Source organism: Vidua macroura, chromosome 3, assembly GCF_024509145.1.
Source record: "Vidua macroura isolate BioBank_ID:100142 chromosome 3, ASM2450914v1, whole genome shotgun sequence".
NCBI classification, from domain to species: domain Eukaryota; kingdom Metazoa; phylum Chordata; class Aves; order Passeriformes; family Viduidae; genus Vidua; species Vidua macroura.
Genome location: NC_071573.1, coordinates 4,212,723 through 4,225,927, shown reverse-complemented (window position 1 = coordinate 4,225,927; position 13,205 = coordinate 4,212,723). Strand labels below are relative to the sequence as shown.

The window sequence follows — 13,205 nt, the reverse complement described above, 5'->3', positions numbered from 1 at the left end:
AAAAAAGGAATTGTCTAATCGTCCCTTCTTCATTTGTTTCTTGTTTGTTGCTGATAAAGTTCCACTCAGATGTCATTTCACATGGTCTGGTAATACCCAGCAGCCATTCTGTATTGGAGGGAATAATGTTTTGAATATTCCCTCTGCTAAATATCAGTGACAGTTGAAAAGGGTTGTGTGTGTGCAAAATCCCATTTTATTTGTGCTCAGAAAGCTTGACTTTGAGACTGGCAGCTGGGAAAAGGCGATTCCCACACTGCAGAACCTGACAGCCCAGCTCCTATCACAGCCTAGACTGAAAACAGATCATTTCAGCAATACTCCCAGCTGTGCTTAAGGCACGAGGCACAGAAACACCACCATTTGTTCTTGCCTTGCCAGCAAAAGAAGTATTTTGGGATGCACTCTGGTGGGCTTGTGTTTTGTTACTGCTCTTGTAGAGGCAAGCAGCCCAGCCTGGCTCTTGCCTATGGACCAGCTCTCCTGTGCATTCCCAGCCCAGCCCAGGTCCCAGTGGAGCTGTGTACAGGCACCTGCTGTCTGACACCTCCTAATCCAGAGCCTGCCCCCTTGGAGAGCCCTGCTGCCAAAAGCAATCTGCAGAGCCAGGGGCTGGGGTAACTCACCAGCCCCCCTTTCTTATGGATTGTTTGTTCTCCCATTCCCTTGTTGTGGCTGGAGCCTGCACTTGTATGTGGTGAGACCCTGCTGTGCCTCCCCTGCAGACTCTGTGCCAGAGGGGGTACCCAAAATGCCAGCTCCCCGAGTGGCAGCCTCATGTCACAGCCCCTTTGCTCTCCTGTGCCCAGCTTCATGATGCCACCCCAGAGGCACCCGGTACTCCTGGCCTGCTCCGCTTAACCCCACTGTCCAAAGCCTTGTAGGCAAAGTCAAGCAGGATGGTTCAGAAAAAGAGCAGATGCAAAACATCCTCATCTATCTTTCCTCTATCTCCCCTCTCTTGCCTGACTGACATCCTTCCCAAACCACTCAGCAGTAAAGGGCACGTTGTATTTATCTGCAGAGGAGGTCAAGGACAGGAGTCGCATTCCTGAAATGCAGAAGTCACAATGCAATTCAGCTTGTGGAAGAAAGAGCAAAAATGGGGCACTGATGGTGGAGACCCCACGCTACAAAAAGCATTTCCCTGCTCCAGATCAGAACACTCTGGATTTGTGATGTTTTCTCCAAATTTATTATCAACTCACCTGTCAGTCAGCTTGCAATGGTCTGAATGAGTTTTGTCATTACTTTTTGATACCCATTAAATTGTTTACACCTTTTAGTAGCCCTTGCTTCTCTCTTCTCAAAAAAAAAAAAAAAAAATCGAAAAAACAAAAGAAGCAGCCGATATTTTGTCCATAAATAGCAACTTTCAATTTTTTGCAATGCTCCGTGTCTCCTGTACCCTTTCCAGTTCTTCAATACCCTTCCTGTGTGGTCTCCCTGGCCTTTTTGCAGAGTGTAATTATGCTTGTATATGACATCCTGCAGCACTAATGAGGCAAAGAATGCCTTCCTCCCTCTCTTTTGAGAATAAACAGCACATAACATGCCCAGCAGGACCAGGGCAGCGATCACCCCCTGTACTGGGCTCTGGTGAGGCCACACCTCAAGTTCTGTGTCCAGTTTGAGCTCCCCAGGACAAAAAAAAGACATTGAGGTGCTGGAGGGTGTCTGGAGAAGGGCAGTGAAGCTGAGGAAGAGTCTGGAGCACAGTTCTGAGGAGGAGCAGCTGAGGGAGCTGGGGTGGCTCAGCTTGGAGAAAAGGAGGTTCAGGAGGGACCTTATCCCTCTCTGCAGCTCCCTGACAGGAGGGTGAAGCCAGGTGGAGCTCTTTCTAAGAGCTATAGGAGAAAGTAAGAGATGGAGCAAGTTCAGAGGCAGACTTGTTTCCTGGCTCCCATGTCCATTTTACATGATCCTGGCTACAACAAATCTCTGACTAACCTGCTCTAGATGCTTCATGGTAGCACTAAGGAAGCTGCAGATTCAGTGGTGGGAAGGTCAAGGAGTGAAGATTGTACAGCCCCATGCATTTTTTTCTACTGTGATCCTGTTTATCCAAAAATCAGTGGCTGGACATGCAATCAGAATAATAAGCTGGAAAAATGTAATCTGCATTTTATCTGCATTTCTGTAACTACCAGAGAAATCATAAAATATAACACAGCTGTCTCTAAAGATTATTCAGGAAACTCCTCTTTGCCCAAATATAATATATGTCACCTTTCGAGAGAATGCCCAGTTAACTTTGGATCTACACCATCAGTCATCTACACAGTTCATCAGTATCAGGGGTACATTTCCTTGGAGTACAGGCATTAGGAATGCACAGGCCATCATAGATCAAATCTGAGGCTTTCTTGGAAGGCAGTGGAGAAGCAATTACCTTACAGATGTGATAAAATAATCTGTTATGCAAAAAGGTGTTCCTACCAGACTAAGGGGGAAAATCTGTAGCTAACAGCTTGTACAGCCAGAATCCCAAGCATCACACAATGGGACATTGGTGCTTGAAGAGAAATATCTCAAAGCACAGGGTGGAAATATTATGTGTGGTGTGGCCTTCAGCCTGGAGAAGAGGTACAATTATCACAGTTACAGCTCATAAAAACGAACCCCAAGGACCTGCTCATGTATGCAAGACATTCAAGTGGAGAAGAGTTTGCAGTAATGGTGTTGGGCAGGCTTGAAATGGTGCAGAGAGACTCAGCTTTGAGAGGACAAGCAATTAACTGTGTTGTAAAAATTACTCCAAAGTTTCCTGCTCCTTTTAATACCCCAGCAGCCACTCAGTTTAGATAAATATCTCTAGTTAATCTGGAAATTAAACTAGATAATCACAGCCAAGTTAGAAAATTCCAGACTCAGAAACTGTTCTTCATTTTGCCCAGATTAACCCACAGGGATTTAAATGGTGTTGCAAGTTATTTTTAACTGAGTTATCACTAATCTCCCTCTATACTTTTTAGACTGTATATATTGAAGTCACACTGTCAGAAAACATGGGGACAGTTATCTTCCAAAAATAAAAGAGCTGACAAATGGGATGTAGGACTTATTTTCCCCAGATCATGGTTATGTTTGGGCTCCTCCTGTTTCTCCCACTTCACAACTTTATTTCTGTTATTTCTGTTAAATTCCTCTGCAAGAGCTATGGAGGAAATGCAGCCTTAAGGACCATGTATCCCTATGGCAGAGCCCTCAGCAAGTCCCAGGCTGAAGGAGGAGGTTGGTCAGTGTAGGTAGCTTTCATCCACAGTCTTGGATGGGAAATTCAATTTTTTTTTCACTGACTAGTTTTAGGAATCTTACTGACACTTCACACATGCCTAGAAGGAGTGACTGCTTTGTCAGCCATGTAGACGGACAACAGAAAAAAACAGGAAATCTCTATTTGGAGCTACTTCCTAAGTGGAGATAGGTGACACTCTTGTGCCTGGGGCAACCTTGAATCACTAGTTTTGAAGTTAAAGACCTGGAGGTGTAAATGAGTTTCTCTCCAGAAAAAAAAAAAAAAAAAAAAAAAAAAAAAGTAGAAAACCAAAACCCCAGCAAATGTGCTCCCAGCCCAGGTCAAGTGCTGGGAACAATTCCATTGCTGCACTAGGAGATGCAACCTAATCAATCACCAAGATACCTTCCTTTCATCCCTAACCAGAGCTCCAGAGCTGAGCAAAGGACCTGCACAACAACAGCACAAGGCTGGTAGAAGCATCTCAGCATCTCTCTTCCTGGCAGGAATTCCTGTATCAGTCAAGCTAGCAGAATCTGTCTGTTTTGGAAAACAACGGATACATCAAACATTCTGGCAAAGCCCAGGAGAAATGACAGTTCAATGATGTTGAAAAGAAAATTATCAGAGAGAGATTAATTTGTCTGACAGTATGTCTTTATGCTCTCCACTGAGGAAGAACAAGAGTCCTTTCATGCATATTGAATTTACTTCTGGTGAGTCAACCTCTGTCAGTAGGGCTCTAAGTGCTGCCAGTTTAGGAAAATGGGTGATCACTGCTACCTGGCACCTGCCCCCTGCACACCTCGGAGCATCAAAGCTTTCCAGCCACTGCTTCAGCCACCAGCAATGCTCATTTTACACCATGGCTTGGGGCACAGCATTCAGTACATCTCCTGCACTACCCATCAAAACATTTACCTGAGGAGGCAGATGGGACAGCCAAAGGCGGGGCTGCCGGCCACGGAAAGCCCAGAGTCTGGGTTTGGAGATGAAAGGAGGTAAGGGAGCAAATGGTGCCTGTTAACAGGAGTGGCAATCCCAAGCCATTTCTCACATGACTTTGCAGGTGAAGTACCCTGCACTACCAGCTGCCTGGGGCCATCTCTGTCTGCAGGACACAGCAAAACTTGACCATGTTTTGCCACAGCCAGCCCTTGACTGCTGTGGTTTGCAGCTTGTGCAGTAGCAATAATCCCTGAACAGGCACAGAATGATGCTGTGCAACAATGTTCTACACAGAGTGTCTGCAGCAGATGTTTACCACACACTCACCATCCATTCTCCTTCCAAGACATCCATGAGCTAAAAGCTCAGATACAAAGTAATGCCCAGAAGTTTCAGGTCCTTTTTTCTCATAAAGATGCCAAACACAAATGACAGTGCTATGGATTTTGCCTTATGCTCCAGCTGTTCTGCATGCCATTCTGGCAGCCCAAAGGTGGCAGCAACCCAACTGAACTCGTGGGTTGTTTCTTTCCTGTGAGCAGGCATGAAGCAGCAGGAATGGGGTGTCACTCCCCAGCTGTGTCACAGCTGGGGACAAGGGCAGAGTCACTGGAGGACTGGTGTGTCCCAGTATGGCTGGGCAGCAGGAGTGCCTCTTGGGAGGCTGCAGCAGCTGGCATCCCAAAGAGCAATCCCACTGCACCCCTCTGCTGGCCTGCAGATCGCTGTGTCCATGCAGCAGCAACAGCTCCTATTTGCTCAGGCCAGTGAAGAGCACTTCTTCCATCACAGGGCTTTCTTTTGCCAGCCTCATTGTTGAGAGGGCAAACTGCATAGGCAGTAAAACTGAGCAACTTAATGTGAGCCTGTTGTTTATTTAAAGCATTGCCCAAACTACTTCTTTTTCCTAGCATGAATCTTGGTACTGCTGGAATGAGTTGAGCAAATCTTCCCAGCCAAAAGATGAACCAGAAACTGTCACAAGAGTAGGCATGAAAAGTTTGGCTAAAGTATAAGGAACCAAACAAAGAGGGTCTGGCACATGGCAGCTTCAGTAACTGTAGATGCCCTTCAGCTTGCTTGAGTCACTGCATCAGTCCATGCTGACCTCACTGCTCACCACAAAATTGAGATGCATTCCTCAGCCCACGGCAGCATCACCTCAGTGAGACTAAAATAAAACCCACTGAAAGGTTTTATATAATACCCAGGCTACAAGATCTCTAATGTAGTTTTCTTATTGGAGCAAGAGCCAAGTACAGCTTAAATTCATTAGCTAATAGCCTGTGACAATGAAGGACAAAGACAATTATTATGCACATTTCCAAGCTGATTGTTTCTGTGTGAAGAAAACGCAACAAATTATTGTTCTCCTATATTAGCGTACCATAAAGGATTACTATCATATCTATTTCAAAAAATCCCTATCCCTTTCAAAATGCAGACGAATGCCAGATAAATTTGATTTTTATAGATGAAAGCTTGGTGGAAAAGTCAAGATTTTATTAGGGCTATGGACAATTACATTACATTTTATATGATATGACGACTTCACTCCTGAATCAGGAAATTGATCTCAGGACATTTTTTTCTACTGAAGGCTTACCAATTCCCTGAGTATCTCTCATGTATCTCAAACACTTATCCTTGGATATAATAGTCAGAGACATTCTTAATAGCTGCTTGTATTTATAGAAAAGTCAGAAAAGAAATACAACATAACATCATAGACTCATAGAATCATTGAGGTGGGAAAAGACCTCCAAGATCATCAAGTTCAACCTTTGACCAATCACCACTTTGCCAACCAGACCACAGCACTGAGTGCCACATCCACTCACTGGTTACTGTGTTCAACAAGGCACTTATTGCTGATCATAAAAGGAGATCAGGCTGGTCAGGCAGGACCTGCCTTTCCTAAACCCATCCTGGCTGTCCTTGATCCCCTGGCTGTCCTGTGTGTGCCCTGTGCTCACACTCAAGATCTGCTCCAAAACCTTCCCAGGCACTGAGGTCAGGCTGACAGGCCTGGAGTTCCCCAGCTCCTCCTTCCAACCCTTCCTGTGGGTGGGTGTCACACTGACCAACCTCCGGTCCCCTGGGACCTCTGGGTCAGCCAGGGTGATGGTGAATGATGGGCAGTGCCTTGGGGAGCCCTCCCAGCAGTTCCCTTGGTACCTTCAGGGGAATCCCATTCTGCCCATCAGAACTTGTGAGCATCTAAGTGGCACAGCAGGTCACTACCTACCTTCTCCTAGATCACAGGGGGTCTTTTCTGCTCCCTGTCCCTGCCTACCAGCTCAGGGGGTTGATTGTTCTAAGGATAACCACTCTATCCCAATGTGGAAAGGGTAAATAATTTCACCACTTCCAGCAAAATGTATGGTAGATCACACTCCACACTCCTTGTAAATTTTTGATGCCAACAGGTAAAGAAAGCACTGAGGAGAGGATGTGTCACCTCAGTCTGCCAACTGCTGTAAATTCAGAGGAAGCTGTAGCAGCACGGGGGTTTAGATGGTGGTTGCTGCCACCTATTTCCCAATAAGCATCTCCCGTGGAAAAGCCACTCGGGTAAGCATTCAGGCAAGGCAGTCAAGTCCACACACACCACACTCACCCTGGCTAGCTCAGCGAAGAGAGGCAGAAGGGCCTTTTGTATGGTCAGTTCCAGCGAGGTTCACTGCAGCACCCAAAAAGGGAACCAGAGACAAGAGGGGAGCGTGTGCTCCGCACGAGGTTTAAGTAGGGGGGCGGTACAAAGGGCAGGGCAAAGGGCATCGGCTTTCAGAGAAGAAGGGGCCACAACCAATGAGGAAACAGGGAAAGGAGAAACCAGGGGACGGTGGGGAAAGGAACTGGGATGGATCAGTGTGAAGCAAAAGTCCATAAGGAAGAGCTTTCTGTCCGCCCAGGTGGGGGGAACTATGGTAAGTGTCTCCAAGGGAGGGCTCTGGGGATTTCCCTGAGGGGGAAGGAATCAGAGGATTCCAGAGGAAGCCGGACCCAGCCAGATCCCCCATGATTTCAGGGGCCAGTTCTGTACTCATGTACATGTGGAGCAGTGTGGCAGCTCTGACAAGAGGCTGCTGTCCTGCACTGTGTCAGAAAGGGGAGGACTGACCCCATCACCAGCGGCGATGGCTTCCTCTCATTTTCATTTCTGTCATTTTCAGTGACAATTTGAGTTTTTCTGAAGCTGTGACTGCTTCCTCATCCCTCACTCCTTTCCCAAAAGGTGCTGGATAACTTATGTCAAAAGACACTTCTCCCAGCATTTATGTAAATGACCCACAACTTGAGTAACACCAAGCAAGCTTTGCAGAGGAGCACAGAAGGCCTGGGTTCAGGCACAGCATTTCCTGAAGTCACACATTCTGGTAAGCATCCACCCATTGTTCTCAGGGACCATGCAGGACTACTCAGAAACCCATGGGGCAGCAACCCATCCTCCTTCCCCTCTGTACTCACTCCCATGGTGTCACTCAAGGTGTCCCAGTTACTCTGGAGTTAACAGGTCATTCACACAGGGCTTGACAAAACCCCAGCCTGACTTACCCTCTAGTGATAAGTGTGAGCAGGAGGCCTCCTTCAGCAAGGGCTTTGTAATCCATCCTGAAATGAAAAAAGCTGCAGGGGAATTCTGGTGTCCCAGCATGGCCTGGGATCTGCCATTACAGCTGGTCCACGGGCTCTGAGGTGTGCACTGCCAGGCTTTACCCTCTTGTCCCCCCCCAGTTCCACAACCCCACCTTTGTGCGTTTTCTCTTTGCAGCTGACACTTGCACTGCAGTGCCACTGAGGCTGTAATAAAATGCTCAGCACTAATGATACATATGGAGTGTTACAGATTGGGAAATTCAATGTCATTTTTTTAGATGTCAAAAAAACATTATCAGATTCCCAGTAGCCCCCAGAGAGACTCGGGAATATGTTTATACACTAAAATGTCAAAATCATAAAGTGCCTGCTTTTGCACTATTTATTTTTCGTGGTGGTGAAGCAGTTATTACATGACATTTCATAAATACAGTGACTCAGAAATAATTAGCGTGCTGAATAACAAGCTTTCCACTCTAATACAGCAGCACCATACATTTTAAACCCCCGATTTTCTTTAGGCACTCACACAATCTAGCTTAAATACTACACATAAAAGTGAACTCAGAGAGGGGGGAAGAACAATTCTGCTGCTGAGTTTTGGTTTCTCTTCCTTTCAAGGGAGGTGTACTGATAGTCACGACAGCAGGGTTAGGCAATGAGCAGCAGTAACTGTGTTTCCCAAAGGGCAGGGACAAAAGAGGCAGCATGTCTCACTGTTATGACACAAGGGAGAGGTTGCAAGAGAGTATCACGCTAGCAAGATTAAAATTAACAAAAACGCTGAACAAAATCCTTCCTTGAAGGAAGGAGATGATTTAAAATTGCTTGTAATTAATACAGGAGAAACAACGCTGCACACAGCCCTGCTCTAGCCAAGAAGTCTTCCAGTTTTTCACTGCTCAGCTTGTAATACTCCTACTTACAATTTTTTTTTTTTTTTAGACACACAGTGGATTTTATTGCCTTTTTTAGCTATTAATATGCAACCAATTATAAATTGTGAGTTGCAGCACTGGATAATTTCCCTTCAAGAATGCTAAGCAGATTCTGCACTGTATCAGGCCACGTGACAGCACAGAACTACCATCCTCTCTGACTTTTTTTTAGCAGCAATTCCTAAACACATGCTCAGCAGGAAAACTGGAGCAAGCCCCATCTTAGGACCTCCTTGTGATGCTGTTTTTATAACTTGCTGGATATTCTGCCTAAAAAAAAAAGGAAAAAATCGGATTTAACTCAAGTTCTCAGGAGTGGAGATTCAAATGAACAATAGGAAGTAACAGTAGTATTTATTACATCTTGGAGGTACTTGTCTTATTTTCTCTCACTGCTGTTGTGCTGGCACCACATTCAAAGCTTCCTGTTGAGGCCTGTCAGAGGAGAGAGGGCAAACTTGAGGTGCAAGGTTAGAAAAACAGAAGGAAAACAGAGAAGGCAGCGTGAACTTTGATTTCCTGCAGCCACAATGCAGCTCACACAGCAGCAGTGTCCCTGTGGTGAGGAGCCACTGACAGGTCCCAGGATGAGCTGAGCTGGAAGGGACCCACAGGGATCATCGTGTCCAGCTCCCAGCCCTGCCCAGCACCAAACCCAGCAGCACCCAGTTGCTGCAGGTTTTGGCTGCACAAAAGTCCCCTTTTCTGCTTTTCCTGGGATAAAGCACTTGCAATAAAACCACCCTCCCACTGAGTGAAGGTGTCATTATTGATAGTTATTGGTACCATTGCATTAATGACAGTAGTGGGGCTAAGATGAAGCTCAAGGCTGCTGGCTGAGTCTGCACCAAGCCCAAGCAGCAGGAGCTGCTCCTGAATTTGAACATGAGCGTGGAACCAGTAACCACACTACCCACAGAAGGAGCTATGGATGAGGATGCACATTAAGTGTCACTGTTTATGCATGCTTTACACCTCTTTTCTGTTAAAAGTCCCTTCACTGTGTGGAAAAATAGTTCTTTGCACTGAAATGGGAAAAATGCTGAGGTCAGGCAGTACTTTTTATTGTCTTACCATAATCACAGGATTATGGTAAATCACAGGATTATTTGGTGGGTGTCAGAACTGGGTTTTGACTGAGGCAATTTAATGCATAGGGACCCTACATGGTAACACAAGCTCAGACATAAAACACTGAGCTGGGGCCAGAGATGTGATATCTTACTGTCTTTGTCTAGAAACTGCAGTCAGCATTTGTAATCCTTCACAGGGAGTTTCAGAACAGCTCCAATGTTTGTGAGACCTAATGCCAAATTTGTGTGCTGCAGTGTCAGGGGAGCTGAGGACGCTCCAGGGGTTTTGCTGCTGTGCTGCTTTGTGGTTTCCAGCAAGATGTTGGCCTGTCCTTTCCACACTGGCCCACTCAGCTCCAGAGATCCTTTCCCTCTCAACACCTTCACCTTTCAATCAACAGCTATTAAAAGAACTTCCAAAAGTGTTTGGAGTTCATCACAGTCTACATTTGAAGATAAATACACAGTATGGAAAAAAAAAACCTCAAGTATAAAATATCCAGATTAATTCATGGCCCTTGTTTGTTCTTTCTGTTTTATCCTTCACTCCCTCCACCATTCATCAGAGGTCCAAACTGGTGCAAATGAACTGCTGAATGTGTGACAACACATCCATCTAAGAAACCTAATTCAGAAGCAATTACTTTTCTTACTTTTCATTATTCTTTTCCTTCTCAGGGTCCAAGAATGTTCATGGGAGCTTGCTAAGGAACCATTTTGATTTGCCTGTTTGTGTAAAAATAATCCATGTTTCCTTGACGTGTTGAGAATACAACATGCCAGGAATAGCTTGCATACTTTGGGAGGTCTTTCTGCTTGTGGAAGTCCAGCATGCTACTGGCTTTATCAAGAGGTCTAAAACATGCTTGTGGAACTTGAAAAGGAACTTTTCCAATGACTAATGCAGCCCATTTGTATGGATAGCTCATTAAATTAGCAGAAATGCTAAGTCTTACAAGAAGCAATTGCTCTCTTATGCAAAACACGAAATGCGCTCATCCGGAAAAGGAAATTTCACATCTCCTAGCTCATAGTGAAATAACAGACCATCACAAACTCCTTCCAGACTCTTCTTATTTGGACACATCCCACATCTTTTTCCCAGCCAGCATTTTCCTGGCCAGCATAAGCCTCTGGGAGATCCTATCTGCACTGACATCTCTGCAGTTCCAGCCCCAGCCAGCAAAGCACAAGCAAGCTGAGGGTAACAGCATTTATCTTCAGAATATATGGCAATATGTGTCAAAGCAGAATCTCCTGGTGCCATGATCTGAAGGGCTGCCATGTCCATAAAGCTGAAAGGGTTTTATGTAGCTTTTTTGTTTGTTTGTTCGTAACATCTCTAGGTTGCAGTGTTGTAACTTTAATGGTTACATGCGGGGAGATCTTAAGGACTTAGACTGTTTCCCTTGTACCAGCTCTTTTTTAAAGAGTTTACCTATGATGCATGAAAAGGCTAGGAAAGTTAGGGATGTTGCAACATTTTTATTAGGGAATTTATCTTGTAGGCAGCCTGCTCTAATTTTATTTATTGTGGCAAGCGCATTTCTCTCTCTCTCAGGGTTTTTCATAGAGGTGCACAGAGAGAAAGAAAGAGAAAACAATTTCTATTTCTGCTCCTTGTTTTTCCTATGTGGAATGTGCTTGGAGAATTGCTTACCTGGGGTGATTGCTTGATTGGATTCTGGTGAGGGTTGTTTGAGCCTGGTGGCCAATCCAGCCCACCTGTGGCTGGACTCTCCAAACAGGGTCATGAGTTGTTAGTTAGTGAGATATGGTAGTTAGAAAAGTAGGTTTGTAGTTTTAGTATCTTCCTTTCTATAGTATATTAATTATTATAGCATAGTTATAATAAAGAAATCATTCAGCCTTCTGAACTGGAGTTGGACATCACCATTTCTTCCCATTGGGTTCACCTGCATTTTACAATAGTTAATATCTCAGTGAATATCAGAAAATATAATATGTTGGAGAAACACATGGAAGCCCTGGAATCCCTTGTGCTGCATGGTCATTTTTTGCTTACATGTGTCCTTCTCAGCAAAGGAGTGACAGCACTTGTTAAAAGCATTTGTGGATGGACTGAGAACAACCTGGGAGCTGCACAGTGCTCACCCTGTGCCTGACCTTCCCCATGCAGCAAAACCCCTGCTGCTGTTTCTGCCCAGGCATTTCTGTGGGCACAGAGGCAGAGATGGTGCTTGCAGTCACACCTACCTACAACTTTGTGCTGTGTGAAAATGAGTGTTCCTCGCTCATCTAGTTTTCAGCTGAGCAGATCTTGAATTTGATTTCATGCAAAGACACATCTGGTTGTAGCACTGCAGATGGGGTCCTTGAAAAACCACAAAGAAAAGGTGTTTAGGTTAAGAATACTCTTGTGATTAAAAAAAAAAAATTGAAAGTCCTCAAGTGTTTGTTTAAAGAAAATAATTTTCATTAAAATGCTGGCACGATTTCAAGCAATTTGATTTTAATTTTGAAGTGTTGAAAATGCCCTCAGATAATTTCTGCAGCATTCCAGAACCCAGAAGTGATCGTAGAAAGCAAGTCACTTAAGCAAGCAACTGCAGAACTAAAATTCATTTCCTGTTTTCTAAGAAAACAAAAAAAGGCCCAAGGCTCTTAAGTCTTTCTGAGAAAGACCTTCTCACAAGTAGTGAGAGGCAGGCAAGCTTGGTTTGCCTTTTTTCCCCTAAACAAAATAGAATTTGCACATTCAGAAAGTTTCCAAGAACCACACAAGACATATGAATACAAATAATTTACTGGACTTTGGTACCAAGCACACGACTTTAAGCATGGCTCAGTTGGACCTGAAAGCAGTCTAAAATCATTGCATTATGATTTTAAAGCTGCTCAGTGACGCATATTTACAACACTTGTGCTCTGATTTCATCAAAGCAGCAGGCTGATCATCTCATATTAGGATTTTATCTAGGTTTACTAAAGCTTCAGTTCATTGACCTTGGGTGGAGTACAGCTCTCCCTTCAAAGAAACCAAGTGAAATTGTGTCTCCAGCTCACCTCAGAGGAGTGAACAGCCCCCAGGCAGGCAGGTTCTTCCACTGAGCTTTTGCTACCAGCACCACTTGTGACAAGATGTGCCTCCATCCAGCAAGGAGATGTTGCAACTTGCTGCAAGCACAGCTGTTGCCTCATTTTGGTTTCAAGGAAGCAGATTCTGTAAAACATTCTGCTGGGAAAGTTGGTTTCCATTTAGAAAGGAGGAAGAAAATTGAAAAGAAAAAGAAGAAAGAAAAAGAAGACAAATATGCCTCTGAGCAGGCTTTTGAATGCTCTCCTTTGTTAACTAACACAGTTAACAGGCCTGAATATGACAGCAAGCTTCCCATCAAGAGCATCCCAAACAAAAACTTCAGTAAGAACTTTTCTAGCTCATAGAGC

General features: G+C 44.8%; 1 long non-coding RNA gene across 1 annotated transcript; it reads right to left on the bottom strand.

Moving 5' to 3' along the window:
* Positions 1 to 8,193: 8,193 nt before the first annotated feature.
* LOC128805425 (uncharacterized) lies at positions 8,194 to 12,914 on the bottom strand. Its single transcript, XR_008436429.1, has 4 exons — positions 12,825 to 12,914; positions 12,015 to 12,132; positions 9,086 to 9,159; positions 8,194 to 8,994 (listed from the first exon to the last, which is right to left on the bottom strand). It is a non-coding gene; the product is annotated as an uncharacterized LOC128805425 (long non-coding RNA).
* Positions 12,915 to 13,205: the final 291 nt, after the last annotated feature.